This window comes from Zophobas morio, unplaced genomic scaffold, assembly GCF_036711695.1.
Source record: "Zophobas morio isolate AGI-343-1 ecotype UQ-CSIRO unplaced genomic scaffold, CSIRO_AGI_Zmor_V1 ptg000021l, whole genome shotgun sequence".
NCBI lineage: Eukaryota > Metazoa > Arthropoda > Insecta > Coleoptera > Tenebrionidae > Zophobas > Zophobas morio.
Genome location: NW_026972126.1, coordinates 24,030,818 through 24,043,506, shown reverse-complemented (window position 1 = coordinate 24,043,506; position 12,689 = coordinate 24,030,818). Strand labels below are relative to the sequence as shown.

The 12,689-nt window shown below is 35.2% G+C and overlaps 1 protein-coding gene across 1 annotated transcript in view; it reads right to left on the bottom strand.

Moving 5' to 3' along the window:
* LOC135133099 (uncharacterized) overlaps positions 1-12,689 on the bottom strand; it is a 200,295-nt gene that overhangs the window by 22,979 nt on the left and 164,627 nt on the right. The gene's annotated exons all lie outside the window — the stretch shown is intronic.

The window sequence follows — 12,689 nt, the reverse complement described above, 5'->3', positions numbered from 1 at the left end:
CAGCTCATTCGAAAAATTAAAAGATTTGATTTTGCGAATTTTATTGTTTTTATGGCAACCATTATAAACTAAAGTAAAAATATTATGGATCTAATATTTGCGCAAAGGCAAATAAACGTGCTAACCGTTTGTTACAATAAAATAACGAAACAATTTAATCTCGTCTACCGTATGTAATAACAGAGGTGCGACTGAAGACTTACCTGAAAATCATTTATGGTACTCGTAATTTAAGACAAATAGCGAAAACACTTTTCCAACCTGTAAACGTGAGAGTTGTCTACGAGTTGTAATAACCGGATCACAATGCCGACGGTCCAGACTTTTTTATTGCTCTGACTTCCGCTTATTGAATAAAACACTACGTTTTATTTTGATTTTCGATGTTGTAATTCACATTTGGTTAATTATAACTTGTCTAGCTCTAGGGGAAGCTCAGCATTCCCTAGCCTTCCCCTAGCTACGGCCTTCTCTAGGGGTTATGAGATATCGAGAAAATATGAAAGTACCAAATTGACCGATGGACTCCGTTACTGTACGTCCTTAGGTTATCTTCGATAAGAAAATAACTTGAAAGTGTTTATGTTTATCCATCGGAAGAATGTCACGTAGAAATTAGTTTGATTTGAATGAGTTCGCCCCTCAAAACAGAGGATCAAAACTATTATGATTATTATAATTCTTATTAAATAAAGACGTTTGTATTTTCACATTTTCAGAAAAATGGGCTGACTCGTTCTTAATTTGATCAATAAAAAAAATTGTGATGACGTCATTAACATGGATAAAGTGGGATTTATAAATTTGCTGTTGACGTCGAAGTTCCCGTTGCAATTGTTGTTCCCGCTGACGTTGCTTTTAAGGCTGAAAATTGTTATTTATAAACTCTGTTGCCAAGTTGCCGTCGATAATAACTTTGATGTTCAACTTTTGCCGTATTTAAAGGGAAAGAAGAAAAGTGGAGGGTTTAAATTCATTCCTACAAAAATTTAGCCTTTTAGATATTTTTAAGTTTCTTCAAAATAAGTCTACACATATTAAGAGAAAAAGCACACTGCAAAATCTTTATTTCTCTACGAGAAATTAAAAACATGTTTTTGAGTATTTTTCCTTAATATATGTATAAACATTAAGGAAAAAATAAAGCCAAACATTAGGCCCAACCCATCGGGGCGAAGATCTCAATTCTCAATTGTGATGAATTTTTCATTCGTTGTCAGATCGAGGGGCGGGGCTTAATTGCAAGATTCATATTTGTCTACAAGAATTTACCATTTTAAACATGTTTTAAGTTTCTTGTTCTGATAAGACGACTACGTATATTAAGAAAAAAGGATAAATATAAGCCCCACCCACCCACCCTATCTCAATTCTGATGATTTTTTTTAATCGTCGAGAGCCGAAGGAGCGGAATTTAACTGCCAAGTTATTCTCTACAAGAAATTACCATGTAAAACACGTTTTTGAGTGTTATTCAAAAAAATTCAAAAAATTCTATGTATATTAAGAAAAAAATAAAGCCAAAAATTAAACCCTGATCTACATAGTAATGAAGTTTTCATTCGTTGGCAGACCTATGGGCGGAGCCTGATAGCAAAATCCATAGTTTCTTACAAAAATTTACCATTTTAAACGTATTTTAAGTTTCTAAGAAGAAAAAAATCATTATAATTGAGATGGGGTGGGTGGGCGGGGTTTATATTTTGCCTGTGTATCTGTTTTTTACAAGATACTCAAAAACATGTTTTTAATTTCTTGTAAAGAGATAAGTCTTTTCCAGTTAAGCTCCGCCCCCTTGGTTAGCGGCGAATAAAAAAAATCGTCACAATTGAGACAGGGCGGGTGGGCGGGCTGACACTTTTCCTTTTTGTTTTAATATGTGTAAACTTCTTTTCACAACAAGACACTTAAAACATGTTTAAAATGGAAAATTTGTATTAGGAAATATCGATTTTGCAATTCGGCTCCGCCCCATAATTGCAAAATCCATATTTCCTTGAAAAATTTACCATTTTAGACATGTTTTAAGTTTCTTGTTGTCGAAAAAGTCTGCACATATTAAAAAAAAAAGACAGAATGTAGCCCCGCCCACCCACCCTATCTCAATTGTGATGATTTTTTTATTCATCGTGAGCCAAGAAGGCGGAGCTTAACTGCAAAATCCTTATTTCTCTACGACAAATTAAAAACATGTTTTTCTAAATTGTTCGAAATTCCTTAAAACTCACCAGATTCCTCGAACTCCTTCTAATTTCTTCCTAATCTCCCAATTTCTTTCAGATTCCCTGAGATTTTTTCACATTGTCCCAAATTCCTTTAGATTCTTTCCGAATTTCCGAATTTCTCTCAAATTCTCTCCGATTCCCTCAAATTCCTCTCGATTCTTTCAGATGCTTTCAGATCAGATTTTTTCATTTTCTTCTGAATGTCTTTTTCAGACTCTTTCGATTTTTTTATTCTTTCGGATTATTCCCGATGTTTTCGATGCTTCCAGATTGTTTCAGATTTTTTCGAAATTTTTCAGATGCTTTCAAAGACACCGTCAGGAATCTTCAGGATTCTTTCAAATTTTTCAATTATATTCAGATCATTTCAGGTTCTTACAGATTATTTCAGATATCTGCAGATTCTTTAAAATTCTTCCAAATTCCTCCAGTTTTTTAATTCTCTTAGATTTTTCTAAATTTTTCGAGTTCCTCAAAAGTTCGCTTAGATTCTCACAAGTTCTGACAATTTTAGAGATGTTTTAAGTTTCTTGTTGTCGAAATAAGTCTACACATATTAAGAAAAAAAAATGCAAAATGTAGCCCCGCCCGCCCACCCTATCTCAATTCTGATGATTTTTTTATTCAATGTGAGCCAAGAAGGCGGAACTTAACTGCAAAATTCTTATTTCCCTACGAGAAATTAAAAACATGTTTTTCTTAATTGTTCGAAATTCCTCAAAACTCGCTGAGATTCTCACAAGTTTCCTCAAATTCCTTCCAATTTGTTCGGAATCTCCAAATTTTTTTCAGATTCCCTCAGATTTTTTCACATTCTCTCAAATTCCTTTAGATTCTTTCCGAATTTCTCTCAAATTCTCTCGCATTCCCTCAAATTCCTCTCGATTCTTTCAGATGCTTTCAGATTTTTTCATTTTCTTCTGAATGTCTCTTTCAAACTTTCGATTTTTTTATTCTTTCAGATTATTCCGGATGTTTTCGATGCTTCCAGATTGTTTCAGATTCTTTCGAAATTTTTCAGATGCTTTCAAAGACACGGTCAGAAATCCTCAAGATTCTTTCATATTTTTCAATTATATTCAGATCATTTCAGATTCTTTGAAATCCTTCCAAATTCCTCCAGTTTTTTTTATTCTCTTGGATTTTTCTAAATTCTTCGAAATTCCTCAAAAGTTCGCTTAAATTCTCGCAAGTTTACCATTTTAGAGATGTTTAAGTTTCTTGTTGTCGAAATAAGTCTACACATATTAAGAAAAAAAAAGGCAAAATGTAGCCCCGCCCACCCACCCAATTCTGATGATTTTTTTATTCAACGTGAGCCAAGAAGGCGGAACTTAACTGCAAAATCCTCATTTCCCTACGAGAAAAATAAAAACATGTTTTTCTAAATTGTTCGAAATTCCTTAAAACTCGTTGAGATTCTCACAAGTTTCCCCAAATTATTTCCAATTCCTTCCGAATCTCTCAATTTCTTTCAGATTCCCTGAGATTTTTTTCAGATTCTCTCAAATTCCTTTAGACTCTTTCCGAATTTCCCGATTTCTCTCAAATTCTCTCTAATTCCCTCAAATTCCTCTCCATTCTTTCAGATGCTTTCAGATTTTTTCATTTTCTTCTGAATGTCTCTTTCAGGCTCTTTCGATTTTTTTTATTCTTTTGGATTATTCCGGATGTTTTCGATGCTTCCAGATTGTTTCAGATTTTTTCGAAATTTTTCAGATGCTTTCAAAGACACCAGGATTCTTTTAAATTTGTCAATTATATTCAGATCATTTCAGATTCTTACAGATCCTTTCAGATATCTGCAGATTCTTTAAAATGTTTCCAAATTCGTCCAGTTCATTTATATTCTCTTTGATTTTTCTAAATTCTTCGAAATTCCTCAAAAGTTCACTCAGATTCTCACAAGTTTACCATTTTAGAGATGTTTAAGTTTCTTGTTGTCGAAATAAGTCTATACATATTAAGAAAAAAAAGGCAAAATGTAGCCCCGCCCACCCACCCTATGTCAATTGTGATGATTTTTTTTATTCATCGTGAGCCAAGAAGGCGGAGCTTAACTGCAAAACCCTTATTTCTCTACGAGAAATTAAAAACATGTTTTTCTAAATTGTTCTAAATTCCTCAAAACTCGCTGAGATTCTCACAAGTTTCCTCAAATTCCTTCCAATTCCTACCCAATCTTCCAATTTCTTTCAGATTCCCTCAGATTCTTTCAGATTCTCTCAAATTTCTTTAAATTATTTCCGAATCTCCCAATTTCTCTCATATTCTCTCAGAATTCTTCAAATTCCTCCAGATTGCTTCAGATTTTTTCATTTTCTTGCTGATTCTTTTCTTCATCTCCTTTGTATTTTTTTATTCTTCCAGATTATTTCAGATTCTTTGGAAATTTTTAGTCCTACTCAGACGATTTTAGATCCTTACAGATCCTTTCAGATCCCTACAGATTCTTCAAAATTCTTCCAAATTTTTCCAAATACTTCCACTTTTTTTTACAAATTTTAGATTTTTCTAAATTCTTCGAAATTTCTCAAAATTCGCTGAGATTGTCACAAGTTCCCTCAGATCCCTTCCAATTCTTTCCGAATTTCCCAATTTCTTTCAGATTCTTCCAGATTCTCTCAAATTCCTTTAGATTATTTCCGAATTTCCCAAATTCTCTCAGATCCTCTCGAATTCCTCCAAATTGCTTCAAATTCCTTCATTTTCTTGCTGATTCTCTCTTTCAGATTCTTTCGATTTTTTTTTATTCTTCCAGATTATTTCAGATTCTTTGTAATTTTTTAGTTCTACTCAGACGATTTTAGATCCTTACAGATCCTTTCAGATCCCTGCAGATTGTTCAAAATTCTTTCAAATTTTTCCAAATTCTTCCATTTTTTTTTAGAATATCTTAGATTTTTCTAAATTCTTCGAAATTCCTCAAAATTCGCTGAAATTTCCACATGTTCCCTCAGATCCTTTACAATTCTTTCCGAATCTCCCAATTTCTTTCAAATTCCCTCAGATTCTTTCAGATTCTCTCAAATTCCTTTCGATTCTTTCCAAATCTCCCAATTTCTCTCAAATTCTCTCAGATTCTCTCAAATTTCCCCAGATTGTTTCAGATTCTTTCATTTTCGTGCTGATCCTCTCTTTCAGATTCTTTCGATTTTCTTTCATTCTTCCAGATTATTTCAGATTCTTACCATTTTAGAGACGTTTTAAGTTTCTTGTTGTCGAAATAAGTCTACACATATTAAGAAAAAAAGGCAAAATGTAGCCCCGCCCACCCACCCTGTCTCAATTTTGATGATTTTTTAATTTGTTGCGAGCCAAGAGGGCAGGGCGGAAATCCTTATTTCTCTACAAGAAATTAAAAACATGTTTTTCGTTATCATGTTGTTCAAAGAATACTATGTGTGTTAAGAAAAAAAAAATAAAGCCGAAGATTAGGCCCCACCCATACCCGCCCCGATCTCAATTCACATTTGTGATGAATTTTCATTCGTTGTCAGATCGAGGGGCGGGATTTAATTGCAAGATCCATATTTGTCTACAAGAATTTACCATTTTTATATACATATTGCCTTTTTTTTTTAATATACATTGTATTCTTTGAACAACACGCCACTCAAAACATGTTTTCTTTTCACAACATGAAACTTAAAACATGTTTAAAATGCTAAAGTTGTATAAGGAAATATCGATTTTGCAATTAGGCTCCGCTCTATAATTGCAAAATCCATATTTCCTTGCAAAAATGTAATTTAATAATGTTTTAAGTTTCTTGTTGTGAAAAAATGGCTATGTATATTAAGAAAATAAACGGGCAAAACGTAAGCCCCGCCCACCCGCCCTATCTCAATTCTGATGATTTTTTTATTCGTCCTAAGCCGAGGGACGGAGCATAATCGCAGAATCGATATTTCCGTTTTCAAATTTACCATTTTAACCATGTTCTGAGTATCGTGTTGTTCAAAGAATAGGCTGTATATTAAGGAAAACCTGGCCAAAAATTAAGCCCCACCCATATCCATACCTAGCTCAATTATGATGAATTTTTCATTCGTTGTCGGGCCGAGGGGCGGAGCCTAATTGGAAAATCGATACTTTCCTAGAAAACATTTCCATTTTAAACATGTTTTACCTTTCTTGTTGTGAAAATAAAACAACACTTCACATATTAAGAAAAAAGGACAAGGACCAAGTTCGGCATCGAACCACAATCGCGGTACTGTAGGTCGTCAATATGTCCGATACACCCACTGCGCCACGGAGACGTTCAAACCGTGTTGGAAATAAAACGTTATTATACCTTGCAAATGTTTGTGCGCAAATTTCGTACACTACAAGTATATGAGTGTATACCTTCACTAAAATGACGTCATTAAATTGTTGGTGGGGATATTAGCCAAATTTTGGTTAGCATTTAACCATCTACATGATATTTTTAATATACATACAAAATTTCACACCAATCAGAGCGACTACTTTTTTCGTACCGTCGGGACCATGAAACGTCGAGAAAACATAAAAGTGGTATTAAGACGAAAGAAGAAGCTCTCTTTTAAGCGTTAATTTTCACTTATCGCGTAGCTTGTAGGCCTCGTGTGGGCGAACTTATGAATGTCGAAAGTAATCAACTTCCGAACTTAAATTAATCCTATATTTACCCGATTGTGCGTAACGTTGTCGGCGCCCTCTCAAAAGGTTTCGTTTTCAAAAGGCCAACTTCCCTTGGCGCCTTTCACGGCTTCGCCGCCTTTCAGTTTCGGCAACTTAGTAATTCGTGCGTCCGAAGCCTGTTACTTAGCGCGTAGTCGCCCAAGATTTATCCTCGCCATTAAAATTCAACTTATCGGTTGGCTCGCCGTTAAGAATTCAAGCAAATTGCTCCGGTCCGTCCCTGAATTCGATATCTGCGGATGTATTTTTAAATCTACGATTTTGCGGCCACTAAGATTCAAAAGGTTACTACGCCGTGCAGTGTTCTTTTTACTGCCTCGAATAAAAGCTCGATTTTTATCTCCGACTTTATGCCTCTTCTCGATATCTCTCAAGTCGGAAGGCGCGAAATGACGAATAACAAATCACCAAAGGGCATCTGGACAAGCATAAATCCGCTTTTTACGGCCTCAAATTCCCGCGATAAGGAAATTGTGTTAGTGAGGGATTAAGTCAAATTACGCTTTCGTTATTGGGGGATTTCGGGTAAACAGTGTGCGTCGTAATGGCTGATTTATACGCCGTTTTAATATGAAAAAATATTGAAATAAAATTTGAATAACATCGAGGGTAAATCCTACGCGCTGTGGGTTCGCTTTAATTAATGGCGAACAGTTTGCTCTTTCCTCCATCTCCGATATTTCACTTCGTAAATGATAAATGAACTCGGAATTAAGCATTTTAGGGGTTTCTTTATAGATAAACACCTGCAGGGCGACACAGGGATCGATCCTAAACTAATAAAAAGAAAGGGACGCCTGGAAAAGGCATTCAGGCAACTCCCTCTCTCCACCTCCTTTCAGACTCACACAATTGCCTAGAATTTACTACGCGACTCCCTATTAAATACAACATCTAAAACACAACTACACGCAGACGGACAGACATCTTGCTGAAATCTTCATATCGACCGAGACGAATAATGAAAAATTCACCAGTGCGACTGCTTGTCGCCCTCCCGGCTACTCCACCGTTTTTTCGACCACGCAGCATCCCATTCGCGTAATTAAAACTTCGCTTATTGGAGTCGGAATTAGAACGAACTCATATTTCATAAGCGGTAGTCCTTCGGAAAGTTGAAAAGTTTGTCGGAGAAGTAGTTAACGTTTGCCTGTTACGGCACGCCGAAAAAAGAGCAACTTTTAAACGACTTGCGGGAATTATTGTAATTAAATAAGGGCGATTACGCTTTAATTAAGTCTAAATAGCACTTAATACCGGGATCTCTCTTCGTCGAGATGAGTTCCACCGCAACACAAATTTCTTATATATAATGCATTTCGTCGGCCGCGCTCTCTGGGGCTTCTAAATCTGTTATTGTTTTATTTTTCGAGGCACAACATATTCCGCTGTTCCGACTTTTCATAAAACTTCAAACAGGAGAGGAATAAACCGGAAACAATTTCGGTTGCGGGAGAAGCAGGATTAGGGCGGCGGAGAAGAGAAGAACTGTGCGAAAAGAAATGTGTAAACAAGAAAATGTTACACGTGCGGAGGTAATTGTCCGAAAAAATGGAACGAAATTGTGGTTTTATAAAGTTGTAAGGGATTTAATATGAAATTACTAGAGACGCGTTAATAAAAAAATTCTAATTATTTTTAAGGTATTCGTGAAATTGCTCGAAAGTTATTTCCACAGAATTATAAAATTTGATTTTCCGAGATTTTATTTTTTCGTGATAACTTCTAGAGTTAAAACAATATATGAGATGCTAATCACAGAGAATTTAATATTCCTAAAAAAGACACTTGGGGCCTACTTCTTGTCTCCATTTCACTGACTTATTTTATTAACTATAAAATGTGAATTGAATTTTTCAACAAGCGGTAGAATCTAAGATTTAAAACAACCCACTCGTTTCTATCATTCATTTATATTGGCCCTGTAGAAAGAATTTCACGAGTTTTCAATTTTTAATTATTCAATTTTTCGATTTTTCAATTTTGAAATTATAAAATAGAAAGCAGTATTGAAAAAATAGAGAAATTGTAAAACGGAAAGATTGTGATATGAAATCGAGAAAATGAAGAATGAGAATGAAAATTGGAAAACTGAAATTGAAAGAAAAGGAAAAAACGAAAAACTGTGATATGGAAAATTTAAAGTCGAAGAAAAATGAAAAATTCTAAAACCAGACAATTGATCGAAGATAAATAAATCCAGATTTTTCAAACAATTATAAGATTTAATTTTGCGAATTTTATGTCCAAAATATGTGAGTCTATACTTATGACTTAAAAATTGCGTAATTTTTCAATGTCAGAAAATCTCATTCACACTTTGTTACCGTTTTTTTTAATATTCTTTCAAATTCTCTTAAAATCCCCGAAGATTCCCTAAGACTTCCTCAGAATTTTTCAAGATCGCTTTGGACCCTTGCAGATCCCTGCAGACTGTTCCAGATTCTCCCAGTTTTTTCTACATTTTTCTAGAATCTCTAAAATTCTCTCAGATTCTCCCAGATTTACCTAGATTCGTTTAGATTTCCTGAGATTCTTTCCGATCCCCTCTGATTCTTTCTAATTCTTTCCGATTTTTAGTATCATGTTCCCTCGGATTATCTTGGATTCCCTCAGATTCTTCCAGATTCTTTCCTTTTTTTTTAAGATTCTTCCTTTCAGATTGTTTCACATTCTTTTGAATTTTTCAGATTCTTTCAAAGAGACCGTCAGGAATCCTCACGATTCTTTCAAATTTTTGAATTCTATTCAGGTCGTTTTAAAACCGTGCTGATACTTTCAGATCCCTGCAGACTTTTCCAAATTCTTCCAAATTTTTCTAGATTCTTCGAGATTCTCACAGATTTCCACAGGTTTCCTCAGATTCCTTTAATTACTTTCCGAATCTCTCAGATTCTTTAATTTCTCCCAGATTCCCTCAAATTTCTTAAGATTCTTTCAAATGCATTCAGATTCTTTCAAATGCATTCAGATTCTTTCATTGTCTTTTTAATTTTCTCTTTCAGATTTTTTCGTTATTTTTTTTTAATCTTTCTGATTATTCCGGATGCTTTTCGATGCTTCCGGTTTGTTTCCAATCAAATTTTTTAAGACCCTATCAAAGACCATCAAGAATCCTCAAGATTCTTTCAAATGTTTCAGTCCTATTCAGATCGTTTCAAATCCTTTCAGATTCTTCCAAATTCTTCCAGATTCCTTCAGTTTTTTTTAAATTCTAGATTTTTCGAAATTCTTTAAAATCCTCTCACAGGTTCCGTCAGATTCTTTCAAATTGCTTCAAATTCCTTCAGTTTCTTTATGAATCTCTCAAATTCTGTTAGATTCCCTCAGACTCTCTAGGATTCTTTGGATTTTAGTAATAATAATAATATTTGCTTTCAAATTTTCCCACATTGCTTCAAAGTCCTGCAAAATCATTCAGATCCTTCAAGTTTCTTCTAGATTTTTCGAGCTTCCCTCAGATTCCTCCGAGGAAAATGAGAAAATATCGAAGAATCTAGCAAAGTCTACAAGAATATAGAAAAGTCTGTATGAGTCTGCAGGAATCTGAAATGATTTGTAAGGATCTGAAACAATCTGAACAGCTAAAAATTTTAAGGAATCTTGAGGATTTCTGATGGGTGTCTTTGAAAGAATCTAAAAAGTTCAAAGAAATCTGAAAAAGCTCGAAAGAATCCGAAAAATGCGAAAGAGAGAATAAAAAAAATCCAAAAATTCGAAAAGAAGAGTCGTAAACAAAATTAAAGAATTTGAAAAAGTCTCAACTTCTCTCAGATTCTTCCAGATTTCTCCATTTTTTTTTAAGATTCTATTTGATTTTTCGAAATTCTTCAAAATTCTCACAGTTTCGCTCAGGTTCCCTCAGATTCTTTCAAATTACTTCAAATTCCTTCAGTTTCTTTACGAATCTCTCAAATTCTGTTAGATTCCCTCCGACTCTCTAGGATTCTCTGGATTTTAATAATAATAATAATAATTGCTTTCAAATTTTCCCACATTGCTTCAAAGTCCTGCAAAATCGTTCAGATTCTTCAAGATTCTTCTAGATTTTTCGAGATTCCCTCAGAATTCTCCAGGGAAAATGAGAAAATCTCGAAAAATTTAGAAAATCTAAAAGAATCTACAAAAATCTGAAGGAGTCTGCAGGAATCTGAAAGGATTTGTAAGGACCTGAAACAATTTGAACACAACTAAAAAATTTTAAAAAATCTTGACGATTTCTGATGGGTGTCTTTGAAAGAATCTGAAAAGTTTAAAGGAATCTGAAAAAGTTCGAAAGAAACCGAAAAATGCGAAAGAGAATCAGAAAAAATCCAAAAAATTCGAAAATAAGAGTCGTAAACAAAATTAAAGAATATGAAAAAATCTTAACATCTCTCAGATTCTCTCAGAATTTTTCACCTTCATATCGTTTCCGATTTTTTCAAATTTTCTCAGATCATATCAGATCCCTGCAGACTCTTTCAGATTTTTCTAGATTCTTTTAGATTTTGCTAGATTCGTATTTTAAGGTTATCGTAATCATGGTAAATCGTTAAGCACAATTTATTCTTTACACCCGCCAAAAAAACTGATGACGTCATCATAAATTTCTGCCTAACAAATCCTTTACAAAATGTGCCAAAATCAGTCTTATCTGAGCAAGTACTAGCCCCGCCCACCCGCTCGCTATTTTCTCAGAAGGTATGGCGTCTGCCAAAATCATTCTTATCTTAGCAAGTACTAGCCCCGGCCACCCTCTCGTTATTTCCTCAGAGGGTAGTACTTGCTAGTACTTGATACGATAAGTCTCATTCTGGCAAATGACATATCCTCTGAGAAAACAAGGGCGGGTGGGCGGGGCTAGTACTTGCTCAGATAAGACTGATTTTGACAGACGTCATACATTCTGAGAAAAAAACGGGCGGGAATGCGGTGCTAGTACTTGCTAAGATAAGACTGATTTTGGCACATTTTGGATAGGATTTGTTCGGTAAAATTTTGAGATGACGTCATCAGTTTTTTGGGACGGGTTAAAGAATAAATTTTGCCTAACGATTTAGAGTGTATGACATCTGCCAAAATCAGTCTTATCTGAGCAAGTACTAGCCCCGCCCACCCGCCCGTTCTTTTGTCAGGGTGTATGACGTCTGCCAAAATCCCGTTATTTCCTCAGAGGGTAGTACTTGCTAGTACTTGATACGATAAGTCTCATTTTGGCAAATGACATATCCTCTGAGAAAACAAGGGCGGGTGGGCGGGGCTAGTACTTGCTCAGATAAGACTGATTTTGGCAGACGTCATACACCCTGACAAAAAAAGGGCGGATGGGCGTGGCTAGTACTTGCTCAGATAAGACTCATTTTGACAGACGTCATACACCCTGACAAAAGAACGGGTGGGTGGGCGGGGCTGGTACTTGCTCAGATAAGACTGATTTTGGCAGATGTCATACACTCTGAGAAAACAAGGGCGGGTGGGCGGGGCTAGTACTTGCTCAGATAAGACTGATTTTGGCAGATGTCATACACTCTGAGAAAAGAGCGGGCGGGTATGCGGTGCTAGTACTTGCTAAGATAAGACTGATTTTGGCACATTTTGGATAGGATTTGTTCGGTAAAATTTTGAGATGACGGCATCAGTTTTTTGGGAGGGGTTAAAGAATAAATTTTGCTTAACGATTTAGTGTGTATGACATCTGCCAAAATCAGTCTTATCTGAGCAAGTACTAGCCCCGCCCAGCCGCCCGTTCTTTTGTCAGGGTGTATGACGTCTGCCAAAATCAGTCTTATCTGACCAAGTACTAGCCCCGGC